The sequence below is a fragment of the Mustela lutreola genome, chromosome 5 (assembly GCF_030435805.1).
Source record: "Mustela lutreola isolate mMusLut2 chromosome 5, mMusLut2.pri, whole genome shotgun sequence".
Classification (NCBI taxonomy): Eukaryota; Metazoa; Chordata; class Mammalia; order Carnivora; family Mustelidae; genus Mustela; species Mustela lutreola.
In genome coordinates this window covers 19,264,763-19,292,501 of record NC_081294.1, presented here as the reverse complement: position 1 = coordinate 19,292,501, position 27,739 = coordinate 19,264,763, and positions in this window count along the sequence as shown.

The window sequence follows — 27,739 nt, the reverse complement described above, 5'->3', positions numbered from 1 at the left end:
TAGAACAGTCAGAAATAAATCTTGTTGTTTGTAAAACACCCAGTCTATAGTATTTTATTGCAGCATCTCATACAGACTTACACAAAATAGATTTAAATTTTCTTTTTACTTCTGTATAATATTTACAAATACAAATTGACTTAAGTTTAGTTAGCACTTCCTCATTGAGGTTCATGTAAGATTTTTTTCCCAACCTAATGTAATAATTAATATAAACAATTCACTGATTAGTATATTTTTTAACATTCTTCAGTGTGATCCTAGAAGGTATTTTTTGGTTTTTGTTTTTTTGAGATTACTGTGAAATTGCCTTCCAAATTAGCCATAGCATTATACTCCAATGAGCAGTAAATTATTGCTTGTTTTCTAATTCTTTGGACGAATGATCTGCTAAGAATGTTAAAATATTGGGCATCTAATTGTTGGTAAAATGGTTTATTTTTATAAATTGTTATTCATGTATTATTATGATGAAAAATAATTTCTTTTTTTTAACATTTTATTTATTTATTTGACAGAGAGAGACACAGAGAGAAGGAGAACACAAGCAGGGGACATCAGAAAGGGAGAAGCAGGTTTTCTCGGGAGCAGTAACCCTAATGTGGGGCTTCATCCCAGGGCCCTTGGATCATGACCTAAACTGAAGGCAGACACTTAGCAACTGAGCCACCCAGGTGTCCCTGAAAAATAATTTCTTATGTTCATTAATCATTTGTGTTCTTTTTTCCTATTGTGAATGACTGTCAGCTTTTATGCTTAATTTTGATCCAGATAAATATATTTTCTTTATGTATTTTGTACCTTAGGAAGCCTTCACCTTCCTTAACCTCAGATGTAAACATATCATTCTTATGGTTCTTTTATTTGTAGTGGGATTGGCTTTAGTTAGTTTTTATTTATAAAATGTTTTGGTTTTGAGGGACACCTGAGTGGCTCAGTCTTTTAAATGTCTACCTTCCGCTCAGGTCATGATCTCAGGGTCTGGGCATTGAATCTTGCGGCAGTTTCCCAGTTTAGCAAGGAATGTGCTTTTCCCTCCTCCACTGCCCCTTCCCCGTGCTCATGCTGTCTCTCTTTCTCTCTCTCATAAATAAATAAATAATTTTTTTCTTCAAAAGTTGTTTTTGAGTTATACACGTTTTTCATAGATTTTAATCTACTTCACTTAAAATTTCAAGATTATTGTAGTAACAACTGTATTGCATTGATTTAAAAATTATTCTCTGTACATATAATCTTCTGGAGTGTGTTTGCCTTTTCTAATTTTTGTTATTTTTATTTATTTATTTATTTTTAGAGATTTTTTATTTATTGATTTGACAGAGAGAAAAAGAGAGCATAAGTGGGGGAATAAGGGAGGGAGAAGCAGGCTGCCTGCTGAGTAGTGAGCCCAACATGGGGTTCAATCCCACACCCCAGGATCATGACCTGAGCCTAAGGCAAACATTTAACTGACTGAGCCATGCAGGTGCCTCTAATTTTTGTTATCAAAAAAAAATTATGCTTTAATGTGGTTAATTCCAAGATGAATTACTTGATGCAGACACTACTGAGTTAAATGGTGTATATATGACAAATGTTGACACATGATAGATAGTTGCTATTTTCACTATTATCTGTCCAGTACCATAGGAAATAGGTAGGACTTATTCAGACATTCATAAAAGCTTTAATACCCTGTGACAGATAAGGCATTTGGGTCCACGCAAAGTTGATGCACCTTTAAGTCATGCACTCTGGCTGGGGGGGTGCAGAGTAAGACAGGTACAGAGCTGAGGTAAACTAAATGCTAATCTCAGCAAAAGTCAGGGGATCTGATGGGGAATTGTCACGCTTTGTCACGTAATCGCTGTGTAATGCTAAGACAGTCGCTACTGCCCGTGACCATCAGCTTCCTCATAGCTATAGGGGAATGTTGAGTGGAGTCAACAAAATCTTTTTTCCCTTTTCTTTGGACAAATAAGTTCCTATCTCTGTTTCTCCTATAAAAGTAGGATGTCCGCTGGGCCAGGCAGCATTGCCTGTAGTAGTAAACGTGACCTCAAATAAGCAAATGGCACCTGGACAAAATGTCAATTAATAAACTATTTAGTGATTATATTTATTGAGCAGTAATAGTATTGAAGCTGTCCTGAGGGCAGTGGGTCTTAACAACTAGGCATTGCCCTGCTGAGATCCTGAAGGTCTCGTCTTTGGAACTGTCACAGGAGATAACGCCTCTTCTTGAGACATAGGGCTTCCAAGCCAGGCAAGGGCCACCCCGGCGCCTCCTTCCCTTGCACCTGGCCTATCACATGGGTGCGCCAGAGAATAGCTGTATGGTTTGTGAGCTCTGTGAGAACTCTCATCAAAGGAAAACCCCAGAGGCTGCCCTGCCACTTGCCCTATTTCCTGTCCTGTGTCCTCGGTAAAGCCAGGGCCACAGCCTGCCTACCTGTTAGAGTCCTGTAAATTTAACTGATAGTTTGTGCCCAAGAAAACCCAGACAGGGAGCAGGAGATATAATCACTTCACAGAGGTGAGAAAAATATATGAAATAATGTAATTAGAGCTCTGACATAGAGTCAAATGCCTTCTTTGTATCCCAGAAAGAATACTTGTGGCTGGGTCTTTTCCTCATCTTGGAAAAAGACTGCCTCTGAGCTTCTGGTGTGAATTGTCAAGCCATGAGGTATTTTTGTTTTTTATTGTTTCTGGGGGTATTTTGTTTTGTTTTGTTTTGTTTTCCTCTTTGCTTGTGCTTTTCCCCTTCCTTTCTCCCTTATGGAGGATCCACAGGAGCACTGCAGCCACCTACTGTTATTGATGAGGACTTTGGTCAAAGACACCATTTCCTGTCAGAGAGGAGTTCCTGGACCCTATGACAGATTATGTAAACCCTGCTGGTCTGTAGCAACTGCTTCGTATACATGAAACTTGCACTAGTAACTTGAAGACAGTTCCTTGAAATAAAACCCCAAAGATAAATGAAAAAAATACAATCTAAATTATTTCACACCAAACATTCACTAGCACACAATATAGAGTTCTATTTCACATGAAAGGGAGATCCAGTGAGCACCTTGTGTGAATACTATTGTTATCGCAAGCTTTTGTTTCTTTTTTAAAAAAAGTAAGATTTGGGTGTCTTAGTGGAGATTCAGTGGAGTTTTTCTGTATGAACATCATCATTATGTTGATTCCATGGAAAGGAGTCAAACTGCTTCTCACTTCAGTAAGCTCAACGCAGAAAAGCAAATGGTTCCAACTCAGACCTCCAGTCTTCCATCAGCCAAAGTCATGCCCCGGTATATAGATAAATGGAAGTAAGAGACGATGCGTGGGAAGACAATGATCTATTATGAGAGAGCAGTGAGGGTGGATGGATGGATGCTAGACACAGAGAGAAACGAGAGCAGATAGATGATGGCAGAGCCAACTGGTCTATTTAAAAGCATCTATTTGTTAACACCGAGACAGGGATTGCCAGATTACCTGCTGTCTGTAGCTGCTCAGTGCCTTTACTTCCTAAATTTAGGTGGCACTGGAAGCCAAATTCAAGTCACAAAGATTCTTGGTGTGTATGGAGTCATGGGAGGAGAGTGTATCTTCATTCATATCTTCATAGATCATTGTTTGGTGTAATCGCACTTTTGGTTAAGCACATCCCTTGGGTTTAGGTTTTCCTATTTGACTCCCAGAGGGCAAAGGGAATTTCCATTGTGTCTAAACTGATAGGACTTGAGGTTCATGATCAACCCTTTGTAACGAGAACACTAGGTTGATCATTATTTATCAACATTGTCAGATAATAGATGTAAAAACTGAAGAATTACCTTTATCTGATCGTTTCAATTTTGAGGGAAGCATCCCAATATTATTTCTCATCATCTTTTTAAAAGAACTGAGATAATGTCACCATGAAGTGGTTGAAGACCAATTAAGATTTAATTCACTTTTTACATGAGTATTGTGCTTTTGCAAATTCGTCTCTGTCTCTCCTCTTCTTTTACATCTGTTAAAACTTAAATTACAAGAGCATTTTTGCTAAATTCAATTTTTTTAAATGTTCTTTAATGCTTTAATGTATAAAAACTTGGAAACTCAGTGTTTATTTTTCCACATTAAGGTTATATTTTGTTTCATATATATATATATATATATATATATATATATATAGTCCTTTTAGAGATATTTGTTCTGTAGCCCTTAGTATCATTATGACATAATTTCCCTAATGGCAAAATTGCCCACAGTATTTAATTTTCAACATAACCCTAATGGAAAAATTATTAATTCTCATTTTTCTATTTCTTGATTTCCTTATATACAATTTATTTTTTAATTTATATTTTCTTTACATAAAATTTCTGGGCTAGATCATAATCAATAACAGTATTTAATTTCTTCTCTAAAATGTCAGTATAGCAAAGTCATTATATGAGAAAAAATTTTAATAGCAGTTCCTACATTTTCAATGTTAGATTCTGGCATTGTGCTAAATTCTCTATTTCTCTCTCTATATATACTATTAGTATATGATTAGTATACATATATATGATATATTTTTATATGTCTAATACTTATAAAAAGCAGTGAGATAGATGAGATTATAACCAATGTGTAGAAATGGAAATCCAGAATGGGAAAGAGTAAGTACTTGTCTCAAATTACAAAACCAATATATAGTAGAAACTGGTCTGTGTGACATCTATGCAGAATACTTAATCATTATAGCTTTAGTATGAATTCCATTCATAATATCTTAGTGACCCCAATGAGTGGATAGTCTTCTTTAAAAATGCAGCAACAGAAGAATGTATAGTATAGTAACTTGAAATCATTTATTCAGAAACAATACAATTCTTGGAGCTAATTTTTTTTAGTATCATATAAATCAATGTTATATTGCTGTAATATGCTCCTCTATCCAAAAGAAATACAATATTCTTTTAACTTTCAACTATTTTTTCATCATTTTATTCTTTTTTTTACGTTAGGACAAAAAGGAAGGGCAAACTTATTTTTTGTGACATGAATAGAATCACATATCAATTTTTCACATTTGTAGTGCACAGAGAACAAAAGATAATGAGTTTTTTTTTTAGAATGTAAGCCATCAAAGAGACACAGAATTGATACTTGGCCTTGTGAATATGCATATTAACTATGCCAAATAGACCTGCTATTTAAAATTTTCTGAGAAATTTGTAGACAAAGGAAACCACTCTGGATATGTTTTTGAAAAGATTTATCTATTTATTTTAGAGGGAGAGTGCATGTATGTAGGTGTTCACCTGAGTGGAGGGAGGGGTAGAGGGAGAGAGAGACTGTCAAGCAGACTCCCTGCCACTCCCAAAGCAGCTAGATCTCATGACCCTGAGATCATGACCTCAGCCGAAGTAAAGAGACTGTTCAGGTCATAATTGACCTTAACTGACTTGAGTCACCCAGACAACCCTACTCTGGATATTGTTAAAGTGAACTCAGATCATAAAGAAATAAAGTTTACTTTATGTCAACAGTAGAGGGAATCAACATTGTGTAGGCTTTGGAAATGTACACTGGGAGGTCACAATACTTTGTCTTATTTGTAGAAATAATTAACAAATGCATGGTGATGTCTTTGATCTCTTTCTGTTGAATTTCACTCTGTTTTCTGAGTGGAACAGTGAGAAATCTTTATTAATGACTGGAGTTATGGAAACTGTAGGGGGAAAAAACAAAAATGAACACAGGAAATGGAGGAATGTGCAAATTATGGAAAAAAAGAAATGAATACAAAAGAAGCATAAAAGAATGTAAACATAGGAAGATAATGCCCAAAATCACATAGGTCAGTCCTGTCATTCTAATAGATATTCATTTCTTTAAAAGATTTTATTTATTTATTTGACAGGCAGAGATCATAAGTAGGCAGAAAGGGGGGTGAGGGCAGGGGGCAAGTAGGCTCCCTGCTGAGCAGAGAGCCCGATGCGGGGCTCCGTCCCAGGACCCTGGGATCATGACCTGAGCCGAAGGCTTTAACCCACTGAGCCACTGAGGCGCCCTGATACTCCTTTATTTTAAAAGATTTTATTTATTTGATAGAGAGAGAGCGATAGCGCACAAAGAGGCAGAGTGGCAGGCTGAGGGAGAGGAGAAGCTGACTCCCTGCTGAGCAGAGAGCCCGAAGCAGGGCTCCATCACAGGACATTGGGATCATGATCCGAGCCAAGGCAGACACTTAAGTGACTGAGTCACCCAGGCACCCGTAGATTATATATATATGGGTGCCTGGGTGATTATATATATATATATATATATATATATATATAATATATACTCTATATTTTTTAGATACTCATGTTTAAAGAGATATCTGTCCTGATATATTGTATATATTTATGCAAATACTAATGATATGCTAATAATGTATATAAATAGTATTTAATGTAATGCCAGAAACTAGTTAACATTAAAAGGCTAGGTATTGCTATTAATATTCTTTTTCATACATATAAAGAAATTAAGAACAGGAAGATATGAGAATTAACTAACAGCTTTACTAAGATCTCTGGGAATATATAGGAATGCATTTTCCAAATTCTTTCCAGTACAGCTATCTTCTAAATGAAGAGGGTTGGGGCATTATTAAAGGAGATTATAAGATAGCCCAACACAGTAAACAATGCCATGTTCTCAGACAGGACTCCTTTCCTCTTGCTGTTTCTTCTTGGAAAGTTAACTCTCTAAAATTGCTTTCCTGTAAGTCCAAGGCAGTCCCCAGAGATGTTTGTTTGTTTTGTTTGTTTTATTTCTTTGCTCAGTTACATCACTAATACATTTTAAGAATTCCTTAACAATTCCTTGTCCAAAATATTGGGCCACAAATGTTTCAGAATGCAGAGTGTTTTCTGGATTTTATTATAATAATAAGTGGCATAAATATTAGAAACACGTCAAGTTCCAAGGCTGCACTCTATAATCAAATATTCTCCTATTGTTGATAACATATGAATAATCACTGAATGTGGGCTAAATAATTACCAAAAATAGCCTCGTGCCCGCGCAAGTTTGGTTTTGCTGCCAGTGATTTGGTACAAAACCTCAGCAACAACAACAAAAACCCTCTGGTTTTCAAAGCTTTTAGGGTCTTGGAATTGCTAATGAGTATTGAGGAAAGTATTATTAAAAAAGGAGATTTAAACTTTATTAAACTCCTATTCTTCTTATTAAAAATGATGTCTGAGCATTCAATCTTAAAGTAAACATTTTCTGTAATCCAAATATATAGGCAATTTAAATTCCTTTATGACCTTCATTTTACACGTTTTTAAATTATTTTTAAATTTGGAATATAGACAAAGGTGTCAGGCTATTTTCCTGCATTACATGCACTGCATGTAATGGGTCAAAGCTTACTATTGTTCATGGGTTTATTTTCTATCTGGCATAGTGATTCAGAAATAGATTTTTGTTTAAATTTTATGTAAAGGAATTCAATTCAACAAGACGACTTGAGTGTTTTGTGATATGTTGAATCATACATAACCTGTTTGGTTTTTTTAAAACATAGATCCAACAAATAAGTGTATTGCGAAGAATAAAGGTGATATTGAACTGAAGAACCAATATTCTGGCAAAGCATCATTACCCATAGGAGTCTCATTAATGCTTTGGCACAAAAATTGGGTAAACAACATGTGGTTTAGTAAATCTATTTAGCCCCCTGGGGAGGGCTTTAGCATAGAGAGAACAATATGGAACATCAGCTTTTACTGAGTTTCCCAAACGGTCATTGCTATTTTATGGAGATGAGGACACAGGTACACAGGTAGCATTACAAAGTCTCCCAAGTAATAGAAGCTCAAGTGTGCAGGTTTTGATATTGGGCTCTTTAATATCACTGCCACCAATTGCCCCAGTCCTACTCCTCTCCCCCATAGGAGCACACCCATACAAAGCAGTGCATATTAAGGATTTTTCATATTTGATTTTGTTAATATTTTCTTTTCATGAATTTCCTCCAAAACATAGCTTCCTACGTAAGATGTATTTTTCTTTTTCAGATGGCTTTGCAGTATGTTAGTGTGCAGACACACTGCTAGCATATACTAGCTTTTTGTTCGTAGTCAGGTAAAGGCAGCCCTCTAGATGGCTGAATTCAGAGAAGATGGTAACAGAGCCCAGAAAAGTTTTAAGCCATCACCTGCTGCCTTGGCTGAAGAATGCTGTAGGAGCGAATGCAAAAGCAATTCTTCTAAGTAAAATATATGGATGTATATACATATATATACATCTATATATATGTATGCTCAGGGGTCATATGTATAAATAATTAATGCATAAGTCAATGGAGACGATATTGCTCGTGATGATTTTTCAAACCACTAACTCCACACTGTTTTAAAGTGAGTTGAAAATGTCATCACTTCAGTTTTTTTCTTATGTTTCTTTTTTTAAAAAGATTTTAATTATTTATTTATTTGACAGCAGAGATCACAAGTAGGCAGAGAGGCAGGCAGACAGAGGGAGAGAGAGGGGAAAGCAGGCTCCCCACTGAGCAGAGATCCTGACATGGATCCTGATCCCAGGACCCCGAGATAGTGACTCGAGCCGAAGGCAGAAGTCCAACCGGTTGAGCCACCCAGGTGCCCCCATTATGTTTCTTTCAATCTATAATATTTGTCTCTTTTTCCCTAGACCATCACACCTCCATGTTGAAGTAAGTGAAATGAAGCAAAGAGAGGCTATTGACTGAAAACTTGCTATAGAAAATGTCAGCTACATCACTGCGTTTGGTCAAGATTCAAACTAGGGCAAGGGAATGGGATAGCTTTAAAGACCCTCCCCCCAAAAAAAGAAATAAAAGTTCAGTTATGCTCTGAGTAAAAGGTATTGTCACAAGGATGTTTAGGAGGGTTAATTAGAAGTGGCGTATCTCTTCATTAGGTTTGGGAGGCAGATTTGACTTTCTCTTATTGGCCCTGAGTTGAAAGTGGGACAAACATTAAGAGGCAGACAGGAGAGCTGGCAATCATTGACCACATTCTGAGAATTTTGGAATTCTGGACAGATTGCTTCCATGTGGTTTGGCGTCCTGGGCTGAGGTGATCATAACAGAGGTTATAGGTGAGATCTCTGTTGTCAAAGGTGGTCCAGTCATTGCCTAACTGTATATTCATTCTCCCATTACGTATTTGCTACACAACAGTGGCTACCTATAGCAAAAATCCTCAAAGGAATAGAAAGCATTAGGAGTACAGTCTCCCATCTCTATCCCAATCTGCTTGGAAAATCACTGTCAGCTTTTTGAGCTGTTTTAAATTCTCTGAAATAATAAGTAGAATTTTTTTTTTTTTTTAAACTGTTGGAGTTTAGAAAGCTTTTAGTATTCTAGATTAGGGTGTTCTTCTCCAAGAACCCAAGGGTGACTCCAGGTCTTGTCTCTAAATTTCACTGTTTTTTGAAAAAGAGATAATTTATCTAGACAGAGGGACCATACTGCTTGAACTGAGGAGTTCAAAATCCACTGAAAAATCCATTCATTTACAAGTTTTTCTCCATTGCAAAGATCATTTTATGGACCAGAATCTAAGGTGCAGAGAACATCTGTGTTTGCTTAAAGCCACACATTTGAAAATGTAACCACTTCAAACTCTTTAACAATGTATCATTCTATCTTTTATACCATAGCTAAGGTAGGTAACCACAGCAAGAAGAAGAGATACAGAAACCCTAGAGGATTATTCATACAAACTAATGTTAGCTAAAGCCTTGCAGTGTTATGCTGTCAAAAGCAATGACATTTACATTTTTTAATTTAAAATTTCTCTTAGGTTTTATTTGCTTAATTAAATATATTGAACAATATGGGAATTGAAGCTTTATGAAATCCAGGCCTGGGCTGTACTTCTTTTAGTCATTTACTACTTAGAATATTTTGCAAACATAAACACATAAATACATTGTGAAGGAATAAATATTTGAAAACTATTATTTCATTGACACTCAACAGTTCTTAACCAATACATTCTCACCTACACCCCCTACACATTCTCGTGCATACATTATCCATAGTTATTATAATCTCTTGGTGAACTTGATTTTGATAAGAAAAAGCACATAGGTTCTGGGTTAAAAATACTGATTTGGTGAGAAAATTCGAATAATCTTTCATTTTAGATTTCATTCCTTCAGAAAATTTCATACTTTCTAAATTTTATTTATCTTGGTTACTTGTCTCTATTTAATCTGCAAGGTAATAAATCCTTAATGTGTTCAGTTCATCGTTTCTGTATCAGAGATGTTTTTTTTTTTTTTTTTTTGGTGGGTGTTTTGCATTTTCTCTTATATTCAACATTTCAACAGCAAACCATGGATCAGACCTATGTTAGGTGATATAAGTAAAAAAGAATGACTATCATCCTTAACCTTATAGAGACCTTCCATTTCTATATTACAATTTCCACATAAATCAATTAAAAATGACTTCTCACATACCCACAGAATTCCATGTATTCTCACATGCTTTTGGAAGAAACTGTGTCCTAACTGGAACACTCAAACTTGCAGTTCTTTTAGTTACTATTATAAAAATAGTTGTCTATTTATTAGCATTATAAACTGGAAGTAACATAAGTATGTTCAATAATTATAATCATCGCTTGCCTTTAGAAAATTTGGGCTACCAGGAGTTCAATGACACATATATTTTGAGATGAAAAGTACATGGTACAAAGAGTCTTCTAAAATATCTCACCAAATTTTTTCTTAATTACTGTGGTGGTTTTAACATCTGTTCACAAATTCTTTGCTATTTTTTCCTTTGGGAGGTTAAGCCCTCCCTTTAAGTGTAGATTGGACTTAATAAATACCTTTTAATAAACAGTATAAGCAAAATGAAAAAAAAAAGTAATTTTACTGTAGAAAAACCTGGCAGACATCTTTGTAACAAAGACATCAAAATTATTATCACCAGAAATTAATAATCAGTTATTACTTAAGGTAAATATAATCTACCTCCTGATAGGATGAATGAGATGAGCATTTCACCTCTCTGTCATTGTCTCCAATATTCATAATGTCATCTATTCATGAGAAAATATTAGTTCAACCCAAATTGAAAGACACTGTGGAAAACAGCTAACTAGTATTTCCAAAAGTTTAAAAGCGTGAAAAACAAAGACACACTGAGAAATGTCAGACAGGAGGTTTCTAAGGAGATGTAATAACTAAATGCAACATGATATTCTGTACTACATCCTTGCACAGAATTAAAAGAAGGGCATCAGCGTAAAAACTGGTGAAATCTGAATAACGTCTGTAGTTTAGTCAATCCTATTGTATCAAAGTTCATTTCTTAGTTTTGTCAAATGTACCATCGTGAGGTAAGATCTTAACTATAGGGAAAGCAGGATGAGGGATGTAAATCTTTTATATAACTCTTCCATGATTCTAAATTTATTTCAAAATAAGAGTTTTTTTTTCCAAAATAAGAGTCTTAATAATAAAAAGTTTCTATCACTTAACTGAATACTGATCAATTCCATATAGACTTTTATTTTTTTTAAGTCAGTTCTTCAACTGCTTTTTTGTTCCTGTGCTAATCCTAAATTGTGGTTTTAAGTTCTCTTATTTCCATTAGATGTGAACATTAGGGGACAACACTATAATCTGACAAACGCAAGAATCTGGGGAGTTGTGATGAGCTGATATTTCCTGTCTTGACATTCTATAGATGAAAGTGCACCTAAATATCTGAAGATCGGGAATGTGGAATCAGCTAGACAACTAACAAGCAAGTAATGATACAACAATTTAATTTGTTAAAATCCTAATTCCTTATCTGATAATTCAGTCATGCTTATTTAAGCGTAAGAGATAGCAATCTTCTAAAGATGATTTTTAGAAATCAGCCATATTACTGAATGAAATTAAATTAATAAGTTTTTCAAGTTTGCTACCTAAAATGAATATTTAAAACAGATTACAGGGATATATAGCAGCATAAAAGAATTAGAAAATATAATTTTATAAATTGTTTAAAATAGCAACAAAAAAGAGTGGATAGAAACAAAAGTAAAATTTTTGTGAATGGAATACTAAAGGTCATGCAAAGCCTCACTCAATCAATCAATTAAATGGCATTTTTCTTGGAACTTGACAATCTGATTCTAAAAGTTATATAAAAAGAAAGATCAAAGACTTGTTCAAAGGTTTTTGAGTAATAACAAGTAGATGAGCGAACTTGTCTGATAAGGTATCCAGAGTTACTGTAAAGTTATAGTAATTAAGAAGTTTGGGTAGAACTGAGGGAATAATAAGTAAACCAAGTGTACAGAGTAAAGGCAATGAGTGAGAGATCTCTTTTTATAAAAACATTGCCATATGGTGGATGTTGCATTTAAGTTCAACCTATAATGGTGAATTCTACTGTAATAAAAAAGAAGGTTGATTACCTACATACACAAAATATAATTGATTATCACACATCATAGACAAAAATTAGTATAGAAAAATTTAAGACAGTATGAAAAGCAAAACAAAGACAATACAAAAAAACGAAACTTAGATGAAAATACAGGACAATGTTTTTATGACTTGACTAAGCAAGTATTTTTAAACATTAAGATAAAAAAAGCACTAAATATACTGTAAAATATTAAAGTAGTCAATCATTCTAAAGATTTTTTTTTTTATCAAACCTACAATAAATGAGGGGTTCCTGGGTGGCTCAGTCAGTTAAGCGTCTGCCTTTGGCTCAGGTCATGATTCTGGGATTGAGCCCTGCGTTGGGCTGGGCGGGCAACCCGCTGGGCGGGGAACCTGCTTCTCCCTCTTCCTCTGCCCTCCCACCACCCTTGCTCATGCTTGTTCCCTCTGCTCTCTCTCTCGTGTTCTCTTTCCCTCTTTCTCTCTCAAACAAATAAATAAAATCTTTTAAAAAAATTAAAAAATACAAAAAATGAAATAAAAACACATGCCACAAAATAGAAGACACTTGCTAAATATATAATTAAGAAAGGCCTGGCATTCCAAATACATAAAAAATCACAAATCAATAAGAAAAAACATCCAATAGAAAAATGAGCAAATTACCTCAATCAATATTTTACAGACATATCATATTTGTCCAATTAAACATATGACTAACTGAACATATGAAAATGTGCTCAACCTCAATGAAATGAAGAAAATGAAAACGAAAAGCATAATGGGATACTGTTTTACATCCACTCCATGAAAACAGCTAGTAATCCCATTACTTATGGTCTTTGCAACAAAAGAGACAGTTACACACAACTGGTAAGGAGATGGATTACTATAACCCTCTTAGGAAAACATTCAGGTTCTACTTTGTAGTGTTGAACAATTTTCATACCCTATAGATCAACGTATGTTGATGTACGTGAGGGCCAGTGTATATAAGACTATTTATAGTAGCATTGTTCAAGATGACAACAGAGTAATGTGGAGCAGGGAAAAGGGGTAGATTTTAGCTACAACATCACTGTAGATGGATAGTAGAAACCAATGTGAAGAGGAAAAAACAGATCACAGAAAATCACACTTAGCATCATACTTACACAAATGAGGAGAAGCCATAATCCTAGATTTACCCTGAAATAACAACCAAGTAACAAAACAAAGCATTATTTTTGTACAGACACTTTTGCGAGTCAAGTGATGCATCTAGAGCATCTCTTCTCCTTGTAAGGACTTGGAAACTCCAGCTGTTTCCAGTGTATGAATTTATCACTCAAAATGCAGTCTTCGTTTTGCCACAAAATGGGTCAATACACACAGATAGCTTCTGCTCTGGTATGGAAAGGATGCATGTATTTCCAGCCACTAATCGGAAATAGTCAAGAGGGATGTACGGTAAATGAGGAGGAACCTCTGGCTGTTTGGAAAACAATACATGGACATTTCTTAATGTGTTTCAACAAGATCCACAATAGCAATAATCTATTGTTTAGGGATCACTAAATAAGTGACAAAATTATAAAAATCAAAGAAAGGATAAAAATAACAGTGATGTGTTAGGTGAGAAACAGAACAATGGGACCAGGAAAGAAAAGAGCTTGGAATTCATGCTATTGGGTCAAGATATTTATTTTGCTATAAATAATTCTAATATAATTTACATTTAGATCTCACACTTTCTCTTTTATGGCTAAAAGGTCTTATAATAAAAATAAAGAATAGCCATAATGTGGATAATTTTAATTTTTTGAGAAATGAACTTTCCTTCATTAGAAGAAATATACAAGGAAGGCACTTTTGCCGCATTAAGGCATGAAATGACTCTTTAGTGGAAGCCTATAAATTTCTTCTGTGTTGTAAATTTTTAATATCTTTTTCTTGACTCTGTCTCTCCTTTCTTCTCCTGAGTTATTAAACATATTAAATAGCATAAAATTAAACTTTATGTTACCCCTAAGTAATGGCAAATCAGTTCTAAGATTGATTTTGATAATCCACAAAAGTTGAGATTTGAAATATTTTATTCATGCCCTAAAAATTAGCTGGACTAAAGCTACATACATAAAAATGTCCAGAAATTCAAAGCTGCAGCCATATCTGGCCTTCGGGAGAATCCAAAGAAAATTGCATTCTCAAAGTTTTGCCCACCTAAACCTTTATTTCAGAGCCCCTGAGCACAAAACCTGGCCTCATGACTTATCAATAACTTTTTTCTAAGCAATTTACTTCCTTTCTTCTTATCCTGTAAGCTATTTACAGATAATACTTAGGTGTAGTCAATCCCTAGTGACCTTCTGCTCCTCAGGAGAGACAAGTGTTAGTCAGCTGTAGTATACTAAAGTCAGATTTTGCACAATTTATAATCTTAGAGTTTTTCCTGAGGTTTTGGAATTCACTGGAACCTGACTTGCATAATAACTAGCCTGCAAAATGGAGGGAGTGATAGGAATGAACTTCATACGTAATCACTAAGAAATAATCAGTTCCTCACAATTAATAGAAAAACTTGTGGTCTTGAGCAAGTCACATTTTTCCTAGAGTATTACCACAAATGTATTTATTTATTGTTGGTGCTCCTGACATGTTTTAAAACCCTGTGGTTACTGGACTTTTAATCAACACTTCTTTAATGGACTGCATACTAAAAAAAAAAATCATCAATAAATTTGTAAATAAAAGAAGAATCCATGTCAGAAGAAAAGCATTAAAACTAGAGATAAGAAATTCAATGCTTCCATTAGGTTTTATTGTGTTATATGTTATTATATTTTTTCTTCATTCTTGGGAATGAAGAAACTGGAATAAAGTTTTATTAGTTTTTAATATTAAAACACAGAAAGGGAGTACATTTTGAGGTGACATAATTATAGTTCTTCTTTTGTGTTAATAAGAACTGTATGAAAAATTTAATTTCTTTTTTAAGATTTTATTTACTTCTTTGAAAGAGAGAGAGAGCATGAGTGAGAGAAGGGACAGAAGGGCAGTGACAGAGTGACTCCTCGCTGAGCAGGGAACTCTAAGCAGAGTTCCATCCCAGGACCCCGAGATCATGATCTGAGCCAAAAACAAGAATCTGACATTTAGCTGATAGAGCCACTCAGGTGCCCCTGAGATAATTTTATTTCTATTACAAAATAATTGTTTATTTTTGAGAAACTAAGCATGTATTATCTATTATTTCTAATAAGCATCCATTCAACTTTATTATCCAGAGAATATCTATAATATTAAAAATAATAGCTGTCAATCATAGATTTATATACTTGTATGTGTTCTAGTAAAAATTTTGTAAGAATCCAGAAGTAATTTAACTTCTGTACCCATGAATACTTGTTTTTGACTTGAAATTACAGGCAATAATATCAATCTCAAAGAGTTTAATGTCAGATTGTAAGTCAATATACTGAGGTTAAGTAAAACACCACATTTTAAAGAAAAAAATGAGTTCTAACATTGGAAACCTACCATTAGTGATTTTGTTCTCAAACACAATCCTAATACACATGTACAATCATATAAACACACATATGATTCTGAAAGCGTTTCTTCACAGGAGTTACTGTGCAGGAGCCTGACTATTGCCTGATCATGAGACAAATGCTGATTTCTAATTGTAAATTTAATTGTTAATTTGGGCCTGTTAGTTGGAATGCATCCAAAAGTCACGGATTTTTTTGTCAAATTTATAATTTTTGTTCATAACTACCATTATTAGACTATACATTCATTATCAAATTTAGAACTTATTTTTGCTTTAAATCACAAAATAATTAACTTGTCTATAATTTTATTAGCATCACACTACATATTATTTTGGTCTTTGGATTTTGGTAAATATGTAATGTTGAACTAAAGCTATAGAGTGCTCCGTTCAAGGATACTTCACTAAAAAGCAGATATGGAAATTTTTCTGTAAGAAATCAATTACTCTTTTATTACTTGAGGTCCACATGTAGTCTCTCAAGGAGCTACTTAGCTGCCCTGTGGTCAAAAACAACCATAGATAATATGCAAATGATGAAAGCAACAGGCTGGCTCAGTCAGTAGAGCACACAATTCTGTACGTCAGAGTCCAAGGATCTTGAATTGCAGCCCACGCTAGGGGTAGAGTTTGCTTAAAAAAAAAAAAAATGCAGATGATGAGCATAACTGTATTCCAGTAAACATATATTTATTAAAAAAAGTAGCTTGTTAAACTTGGTCCATAGGCTATACTTTTCTAACTTCCGTAAAATTCCACAGAGATAAAGACCTTGGTGTTTCATTAAGCTTTAAAAAAAGACCTTTGAAGCTAATATTTGCTTGTAATCACTCTCATAACTTCCTCATGGATTTAACGCTAGTGTACTTTATTAATTTTGTCCTCCAATCATAATTTTTCTTTTGTCATTCAAAAATCAACAAGATAGTGAGACATTTCATTCTGAGGTATTATGAACAAGACTTGTTTTATGTATCCATAATTTGGCCACTATTTCAATGTCTGGCTTAATAGAAGATAGCTTCTGCTTTCAAGCTATTTCAGTATGTAGTTTTGAGTTGTCATATGTGAGAAAATTTGGCCTCATACAGATGTATTTGTATGAAGGAATAAGATTTTAAAATGAAAGAGCATTTTATTTTATTTTATTTTTTTAAGATTTTATTTATTTATCAGCGAGAGGTGGGGGGGAGAGAGAGCACAGGCAGACAGAATGGCAGGCAGAGGCAGAGGGAGAAGCAGGCTCCCTGCTGAGCAAGGAGCCCAACGTGGGACTCTATCCCAGGATGCTGGGATCATGACCTGAGCCGAAGGCAGCTGCTTAACCAACTGAGCCACCCAGGCGTCCCTGAAAGAGCATTTTAATAGTCTTTTTAGGTAACTATGAATATGAATTTTTGATATTATACCAATACTTGGCAAGGCAGTTCCTTAAAGGTTAATTGTAGTGTGGAATCTAAAAGCAAATCGAGTAATTTTTTTATTACTTGGTTACATTAAAGTACAGAAAGTAGCTTGTACTTTCAAGGGATCTTTTTATTCATGCAGATTTTATAATAGCATGTATTGTTCATTTGGAAAATATTTGTTACCACATTGTGCAGATTTTCCAAGATTTGAAACATTTTATTATGTGTATCTAAAAATCACATTTTTAACTTTTCTGATAATTTTGATAATTTTATCAGAAAGTCTGTGTGAGGAAACCGTCCAGTTGACAGAGACAGATGCAAGTTTTCCAAGTTATACTTTTCTCTTGAGAGGTTAAATTGCCTGATTGACATCAAAGAGAATGAGTTGACTTTTTTTAACTGAAAGCCTTATTTCATGCGTTTTTGAAAAGTCTCCAAATAAACAGAACTGACAAACCATAAACTTTCTAATAGAACTCTTAACAATTAAAAATTCTGTTCCTTGAAAAAAGAGCTGATAGTTGAGCTTGCAACTCACACAACTGGCTTTCCTTGAGATGGCAGCAGACATGCTTTGTTCAAATGTCCTCATTTCTTCCCAGAAAAGATAAAAACGTATATGTATTCAACATTAAGTTAAATTAATAATTTTTTAGTCTTTCATCAAGGACATTTTTAACTGTGAGTGTGGAATGGTGAAGAATTCAATGACTGTTAGTCCAGTTTAATGTCACATTGAGACCTACTGATAGAAATTGCAGAACTGCTGAATAGTCTTTCTAATTATATTTTAAATTAATCATGGACAATATTTATCAGGATGACTTTTAAATAATCAGACATTTTAGAATATATCATAGAACCTATTTTTGGAAATGCATGTATTTATTTCTACTAAGAGAACACATTTTGCTCTCAAAGAAATCCAAAATGTAAAATACTATTTTATTAATGTGATGAAGATATATTTTGTGATCTCATTCAGTGCATGTATAAAGAAAAGATTCTAGTTTTGTTTAAAATATAGATCAGAAAATATACATATATTCACAGAAAATTCTGAACTAGGTATTTCTCTAAGAAGTTTCTATGAAAGATTTTACTGAAAGGATTACTTATGATAATAAAAGACAACTTTTAAATGTGATCTCTTGCCTACTACAGGTAATGTAAAAAATCTTATATGCTTTGATCACTCTGTTATTTTGGGATCTTTCAGTAGTCATTTTTCCTTTTTGGTGGATTATTTTTAGTGAAGAGGAATGGGACATTTATTTTTAAAATTTTGAATGACTGAAACTACTTCAAAGGAGCCTTATATGTTTCTGTGTGCTTTACTCTATTTCTTTATTTTTTAACATCTTTATTAAAATTCCAGTTAGTTACCATACAGTGTTGTATTAGTTTCAGATGTACAATAGTGACTCAACAACACTTTCATACTTCACCTGGTGTTCTTTTTTTTTTTTTTTTAAAGATTTTATTTATTTATTTGACAGACAGAGATCACAAGTAGGCAGAAAGGCAGGCAGAGAGAGAGGAGGAAGCAGGCTCCCCATGGAGCAGAGAGCCCGATGTGGGGCTCCATCCCAGGACCCTGGGATCACGACCTGAGCCGAAGGCAGAGGCTTTAACCCACTGAGCCACCCAGGCACTCCCCTCTTTTTTTTTTTTTTTTTTTTTTTAACAAATACTGCACTTAAGCCTAGATTTTAAAAGAATCCTGAGTTAACATATACTGCATATAATAATGGAATTTCTAAATAACCTTTGAGGGACAAATGATTATAGTTTATGTCAATAAACTTAAGTTATACTTATAAGTGCTTATTTAGGTAAAATTCTTAAATTCTTTATTCTACAACTGAAAATGTATTTCAGCCTGTTTGCCTGTTTTCTAAATCCAGTTTTCTTTTATAGAAAATCAAATGCCATAGTTTTAAAATAATTTCTTTCCAAAGTAATAACAATAGTGTTTACTTGAAATGTTCACAAGTTAGTACACTTTTACTACAAAAAGAAGTATAATAACTCTTCATTTACTTAAGATTTAGGGTCAAGTGTACACAATCCTATTAATATTTTAAAATGTAGACTAGCGGAAGAAATTTGCATTTTCTTAAAATTAGAATCGACCACTGTAATATCTTCCAGATGACTATCTAACACTTGTGACATAAACAACTTCATGGACAGTACTTAAACTATAGCAGTTTCAATTTTCTCCCAGAAGGACAACTTGCATCAACAGATGCTCCGTCTTTGCCTAGGGGCCAACAAAGACATGGTTTCCAAAAGAGAGACAAACTAGCAAAGGGCAATGAATTGATCCAGTCCTTTGAATTTGGACAGTTATTCACTTACTTATTTAAACAAGCACATTTAGACTCCTGTTTTGTCATTTAAGATTGAGTTTTTGCTTCAAAAGCATTGACCTCATAGAAATTTAATATTGCCACTTAGGCAATCAGAAAACTATGTATTGCAAATTTTTACATATGAATTATGAATTAGCTTGGCCTTTTAGAAGGTCAAGACATCTTTAAGAGGCTGCATCTTCTCTCTGATGTGTATCTTTCCCAAATATACTAATATTAACTTGACATAATATCAAACTTCTAGAGCTTTGGCCTGGACCACCACGATGGCTAGAGAATAAGAATGAAGTTAGGGAAGACCAACCAGCAGGATTGAAAAAATGGATTTTGAAATCTGAAAATAAAGCAAAAATCTTTAGATTTCAGCCCAACACCCTCCCAAGGGAGCTATTTCACAATAACGCACTAGAAGCGTACAATTTGTTCCCCTGCGCATGCTCCCCTGATGAAGCCAGGGTTTAAGGCAGTAGCTATTACTTTCCTCCAGCTTGTGCTCCAAAAGTAGGTGAGAATTTACAAAACACAGGGATCTAGAGTCAGAACAGAGCTTTGGTTCCCGTATGTGTAAAATGGAAACGTCCAAATGAATCTATAGTGCTTAAAGTCAGAAGATTTTTTACTATTGTAGGAGGGTTGGTCAGAAGGTTTAGGTGGTTTCTCTCCACTGGGCCCACTGACTCCATTTTATTTATTTTTTATTTATTTTTATTTTTTTAAGATTTTATTTATTTATTTGACAGAGAGAGAGAGAGATCACAAGTAGGCAGAGAGAGAGGGAGGGAAACAGGCTCGCTGTTGAGCAGAGAGCCTGATGCTGGGCTCGATCCCAGGACCCTGAGATCATGACCTAAGCCGAAGGCAGAGGCTGAACCCACTGAGCCACCCAGGTGCCCCACTGACTCCATTTAAAATGGCCCCAGTCATGTCAATTTTTCACACATAGATTAAATTTACACTTTAAAATTAAAGAATTAAAAAGCCAAGTGTGACATTATTATCCAGATACAACTTCATTTTAGAATGTGATTTTTGGGGGCACCTGGGTTGCTCAGTCGGTTAAGTGTCTGTCTTTGGCTCAGGTCATGATCCCAGGGTCCTGGGATTGAGCCCCATATCCAGCTTCCTGCTCAGTGGGGAGCCTGCTTCTCTCCTGCCTGCCGCTCCTCCTGCTTATGGTTGCTCTCTCCCTCTCTCTCTGTGTCAAATAAATAAAAAATTTTAAAAAAAATTAAAAATGTGAATCTTGGTTACCTATAGACATATACATGGACAATAAGATATAACAGAGAAAAGGATAATATAAGTGAAATAAGATTTAGGGCCCAATGTTTTGATTGAGAGGAAACTGGATGAGGGAGGTGCCTCTGTGACTCGTGATTGTGAATCCGATATGCTTCGTTACTTTCAGTAGCGCCTCAGAATACATGGGAACCTGGGGGGCTCCGACGGAGTTGAAGAAGAATCACTCTTCAGCATAGAAAAAGGTAGAAAGGGGACTGAATGAGCAGAAGAGTAAAAGAGTTTGGTCCACGGTAGAGACCATAAAAAGAGTATAGATGAGTTTTTTTGTTTTTTGTTTTTTTTTTTTTTTAAAGGGAAATCACAAAGAAGCAAAGTGCTTTTGCCTTGGGGCCATACAAAAGTGGCAGCTATTACCGCAGCATCTGTGACTAGTGCTAAGTGCTGATGTCGGCAGGGCAGAGCTCCTGAACGTTTCTTTTCAACATGCTGGCATCCGCGTGTCCCCTATAATATCCAAAAACAAAGATTAATTGCCATGGAAACCATGGTGAAACTACATATTGAGATAGATAAATATATCATTTGATAGATAAATAGACTAGTAATGGGTATTTGCAGTTAGATATTTAGGAATGGAGCCAAACGCATTATGAACAAAGGCTCTGGTCTTGTATTTGCCAACACTTTATTTCTAAAGGAGTTTTAAATTTTTCCTAGGCTCACTAGTTGTTTTTTTTTATTTGGGGGAAGCAAATAGATGGGAGAAACTTCTGATAATAAAAGAAGGACTTTACAATGGGTCTGATTTGTTCACGGGACAGGAAGTACCCAGCACTTCTATAGGAACCTGGACGGAATAGAGCAAGAGGGGCTCCCAGAGGCCAGGGTGACAACTTACAATTAAGGCCATATACATATGGAGAGAACCCAAATTATAATAAAAGAACAGTTGAAACATGTGTGTTGTGTGAGGACACAGCTCCATAGCACCCAGGCATGGGAAATGAGTTCAGAAGGTTGGCACGGTCGGAGAGGTCAGGAGTCATTACAGCCAGCCCAGTGAGGCCGAGCATAGAGACTGTGACGGTAGGACAGTTGCAATTGTGTTTGCCACCAGGAGAGCAGGAGTTGCTGCTCAAAGAATCATTTCAGGCTCTAAAACATGGCATTAAAAAATTGTTTTCAAAGGTCAGATTTATATAAAGGATAAAATTACAAGGTTAGGTCTTGATCTCCTGAAAGAAAAGGGTTTCCCTTAATGCATAAAGAGTGAATTCCTGAAACGAAGGTGAACTTTTCAATGCCACTTTGCACCTTGAGCTAAGCTAGATACGGGCGGTGAGAGGAGATACGGGCGGTGAGAGGAGGTGGAGCAGGAGCAGGATGTGTGCGTTGCATGGAGTGGCAGAAAATAGCAGGACAGGAGGGCAATTTAACCTACTTTTGCTGCTGTACCCCCTGCACTCCTGAAAGCATTAAATGGGAGGACCAACTCATTTAAACCAGTTATTTTGGGAGTAAAAAGAGATGCTGTTAATAATTAGGTTGGACAATGGGTGTAAATTGGGATGTATGGGCACACTATCATTAAGGCAGTTTTTGCATGCATCAGCTAGAATGTGCATGACATGGGAGAGCACAGTGAATCCATTTATGCAAGACTTGAATTCTTTGTTATTTGGGCATTTTAGCACTGCCAGAGCTGTGGGAGATAACTGCTTCCCTGGTATTTATCACTTACTGAATTGTCTTCCTCCTTAAATCTCCGTAAGTCCCAACTTGAACAAGATTGTGAATATTTTACGGGAAGAAACTATGCTTAGAGTTCTGTATATGACATAGAAATTTACACATTAAAGGTAAAACTAGGAGAAAATTAGAAAAGGAGAAAGAGATTACTCAGTTTTAAAAATTCAAGTTAAATCTCAAATCCTCCTTTTACTCCTTCCATCCTGTGGTAACCAAAAAGAAAGATGGCAGAAGAACAAAATGTCAAAACTACAGAAAAACACACCAGCTTACATCACATAGTTTGCTAATTATTATTTTTCGTTTAAATCTCTAAATTGTCTGTTTATAAAATTATTTTGTCAATATTTGGGCATTGATTACAAAAATTAAAGTTCTAACTTCATCTGTACTGACATCAATTTAAAAGAAAAATGAGAAATAGTAAACTATTAAGAGTTAAAATATGCAAGAATAAATTTTTCATAAATATTTCAATCACACATTGCAAGCATTTATTTTTTCTCAAACATAGCAAAGAAATATATGCCAAAATACAGGAGTGAAACTTACCAGATGTCCAACAGCCTCAAGCCACACAGATATTGGTCAAAACTTGAAAATTCACAGATGTAAGACAGTCTGTTATTCTGCTTCAAGCACTATTTTCATTCCAGTAAAGCCACTGAAGTGTATGACATCAAATAAATATATTTATGCTTTACTTTTATAATTTTGATTAAATGAAGACTTTCAATTTATAGTATGTAAGCATCATTTCACTATTTCTATTTATGCCATTTTATCCATAGTCATATGGATGTAATAAAATATTTCGTAGGTTAAATAACATTAAAATGTAGATATTCTCAGCTAAATAAAGTTTATTAATTCATTTTTAAAATCAACTTTGTTTTACCTGGTGATTCACAGACCTGGGGATAAAAATATATGTATATAAAAAATATATGTTTATAAAATCAACTTTGTTTTAAATAATATATTTTATAAAAACACAACAGAATACATTAATGAGCTTTTAAAGTAGAATTTATTAGTTCTCATTTAATTAACATGCATTGAATGACTACAATGCGGCAAGAATTGTGCTGGGCACTGTACCAGGAAAACAGAATTTTGGTTTCTTCTTTCATAAAGATTATATTCTACTAGGAAAGGTATTGCATGGATCCCTTGTTTCTTCATCAAATAGACTAATAATGTATTCGGCCTAGAGTACTGATGCTTTAATGTAAACATATAAAGGGCTGAAATGAAGAATAATAAGAATGAGAGAGACAAAGCCTACTTTAGATAGGCTGACAAGGGAAATCTTTTTACTGAAGAGATGCCATTTGTACCAAAACCCAAGAAAAGAGGTGATGGTCAAGTGAAGATTGGGGAGGGGAGCACTAAAGGCAGAGAAAACACCACGTACAAAGTCCCAAGGAAGGAAAGTACTTCTTGCGCATGAAGAACTTAAAATCAACCTTTCCAAACGTATCTTTCTATTGTCCGCGAGATTCACTCTTAACTCCATGAGACAAAAGCCTCACTCTCCCACGTAATGTTCAACTAGCTAAGCTGCCCTGACACCTCAGCTGGCGGCTGCGTTCTTGAAGGGTCTTGTGACTGCCGGTACGTCTCACTGAGAGTTAATATTCAAGCTGAATGACAAACTACCAAGATTTCTTTCATGCTTTTCAAGTAGAAATTTGAAGAAGGGCTACTACCTTCAGGTTGGGTCATGATCCCAGGGTCCTGGGGTTAAGGTCTACATCATGCTTCCTGCGTGCAGCCTACTTCTCCCTCTCCTTCTACCCATCCCCTTGCTTGTGCTCTCTGTCAAATAAACACAATCTTAGGGGGAAAAAAAAAAAAAGAGAAGAAGAAGAAGAATTTAAAATCATCTTTTGAGTTTGGAGCAGAGTGGTAAAGAGATAAATTGGACACATAGTCAAGGGCCAAGGCAAAGAGTTCAGAGTATTTTAGGAGCAATGAGAAGCCATTGAAATGCTGTAAGAAGCAGAGTGTGTAATTAAATATGCATTTTTAGGAGAATTACTCTTTTGCAAGGGGTTGGGAATGCATGATCAAAGAAGAGGAAACCAGTTAATCTCATTAGGAGACTGTTAACATAATGGAGGGGAGGGATGACCTCAAGTAAGACTAAGGTGTTAGCAGTAGAAATGAAGAAAAAAGGAAGCAAAAGTTATGTTGTTGAATCCAGGAGATGTTTTTAATAAAGGCTATTAAATGATAGGATGTGAGGATAGTCATGGTGGGAATGGAAAATTAGAAATTATTTCTAGGGTCAAGTTTGAGTAAAAAAGTGGACTGTGTTTACTAAACTAGGAAGGTTAAGGTGGAGAACAGATTGTAGATTTGGGTGAAAAGGAAGTTGAAGTGGAAAATAAGAGATACTTTTTGGACAAGATAATTTTGAGATATCTGTGAGGCATCTACTCGGAAATGTCAATGCAAAGTTGGATGTATGGGCCTAGGCTCAGAAAAGCATTCTGTTCTAGATCTATGTTTTTAGGAATCATTGCTCTAAGGCAATATTTAATCCATAAGAATTGATGGTATCGCTTAGGAAAGAAATCTAATAAGAGAAGAGAAGCAAAAAAATTGTAATAGCTACTGTATTCATGAATCTCTCTTACTTTCTGTAATTGTATTTGCTCAGTTATGTTTTAAAGTAATCCTTTTTGTTGTGCTGTAGATATCATCTCCCCTCTCCTACTCTGTGACTTCACTCCAGCAATTATCCCCGTACCTCTTGGATCATCAACTGGTCCATTCCCACAGCACACAAATGGTAATTTATCCATATTCAGAAGAAAAAGAAACAAAACTTTGACGCACATCACTTTCCTATGAAGTGTTATCTATACTTTTTTTTCCCCTTGTATTATCTTGAATGTTTTCCAAAGTTTTTTATTTGTTTGTTTTTGTCCTGAAGGACATTTTTGCCAAAGTAACGATTTCCACATTGCTAAGTGAAATGATGAATTTCTGTTCTCATCTAACTCATCAACAACATTTGGCACAGTTGACAAATCACTATATTATTCTTGAAAGAGTTCATTCACTTTGTATATCCCTGCTTCACCAGCTGCTCATTCTCAAACTTCTTGACTGTTTCCTCTTCATACTCCCAAGCTTTCCACCCTGGCTTGCTCAAGACATCTATTCTCTTTCACACTACACTTAGGACCTGAGTGATCTAATCATGCTTTACAGTCTTAAATAATACCTATATCCTAATGACTCCCATGAATACAATTACTTAGACAACATTTTCATGCAGCCATCTACCAGGCCTTTCAAACTTACAAAATGTATGACTAATTAAGGACCTTACCCTTTTAAACTTTTTCCGCTCAACCAAACCTAGTCATTCCATCTTTACAACTGACGAAGCCAGAAACAAAAACCAAGTCTTCGATTGATGTTTGATTTGTCTATTGACCTCTTATTACTGCTACTACAAAAAATAACCACAACTACAGTGGCTTAAAATGGTACATTTTTACAGGTAAGAGGCCAAAAATAGGTTTCACGTGGCTAATGTTAATGTGTCAACAGGTTACTGACCTCCAGTTTCCTTCTGGATGTCCATTCTCTTGCTTTTTTGAGTTTGTAGAGGCTGCCCATGTTCTTTCGTCTGTGACGTGCTTCCATCTTCAAATCCAACAATGACATCAGTCTGACCTCTCTTTCCATTATCATACATCTCTCTGATTCTCCTGCCTTCCTTTTTCACTTATAAGTACCTTTGGATTGTATTCCTAGCTGGGTAATCCAGTATATACTATCATCTCAAGATTCTTAAATTAGTCACATTTGCAAAGTCTCTTTTGACATGTAAACTAATATTTTTACAAATTCTTGGGATTAGGATTTGTGCATCCTTGGAATTTTTCCACATTTTTCTGCCTGCCACAATATAGTAAGCCATGTCATAGGGTAGAAGATAGACACAAGGTATTTCAAAATACTGCCACCTCTAACTGCAGGCTACAAGCACCAACAGAGTCCCTGATGCATGGTAAAGGTGCTAAATCAAATATTAATATTCATTTCAGAGAAATTTTTATGGTGATCAAATGGTACACATTTTTCAAATAAAATAAACCTAGACATTTCAATTACTTCATATAGCAAGAATAAAATAAGTAATGGTATAATTACAACTAGAAGGCTCTTTGGGGAAGAAATATAGTTTAAATCTTCCATTGTAATGAATGAGAAGCAAAGATTCAGAAAAATAACTGGCCTGTCCATGATTGCACAACTGATCAATGACAAAGTTGAGACATGAACCAATGCTCATTTCTATGTTTAATGTCTGAGATGTCCTTAAATCTAGCTAAACTTAGTAGACTTTCAAAGAATAAATGGAAAATATACCCACACACTCTGCTCCTAATGGTTTCCTTTCATTTACCTCTATATTACTGTAAATTTTACTATAAGATTATCTTACATCTGTATTTTCTTAAAAAGGAGGTAAGAACTTTAAAAGCATTCATATAATCTTCATTATTTATGATATTGTGATAATGGAAATAATTGTACTTAAAACAATAGTTTCTCACATTTTGAAGGAATTAAATGTTTACTCAATGTCAGATGTTTTCCATTTAAGAACTTTATTTAAAATAATTATTTGGAAAGAGATAATTAATGGCTTTACTTGTGAATTGCTATGGTGCAACTATTGTAATTCAAATGGATTCCTGCCTCCTATTCTTAAATGAGGCAGAGCCTAGAGATAAACAATTTGAAGTATAAAAAATTGACTTGTGACATATTAAATGGCCAGATACTTTTAAGTTCTATTTCATTTATGCTTATGATCTCTGATTGTGCTTGAAGTTCTGCTTTTATTTCTGATAAACCTACCAATTTTAGTTGACAAAGACAAAGTAATTGTATAATTTAGGTTGTTGTGGTTATTGGATTAGTTCCTCCTCTATGTGAAAGCATGACTCAAAAGAACTCTGTGATGGCAAAAACAGAGCAGAGGAAGACAACCAGTT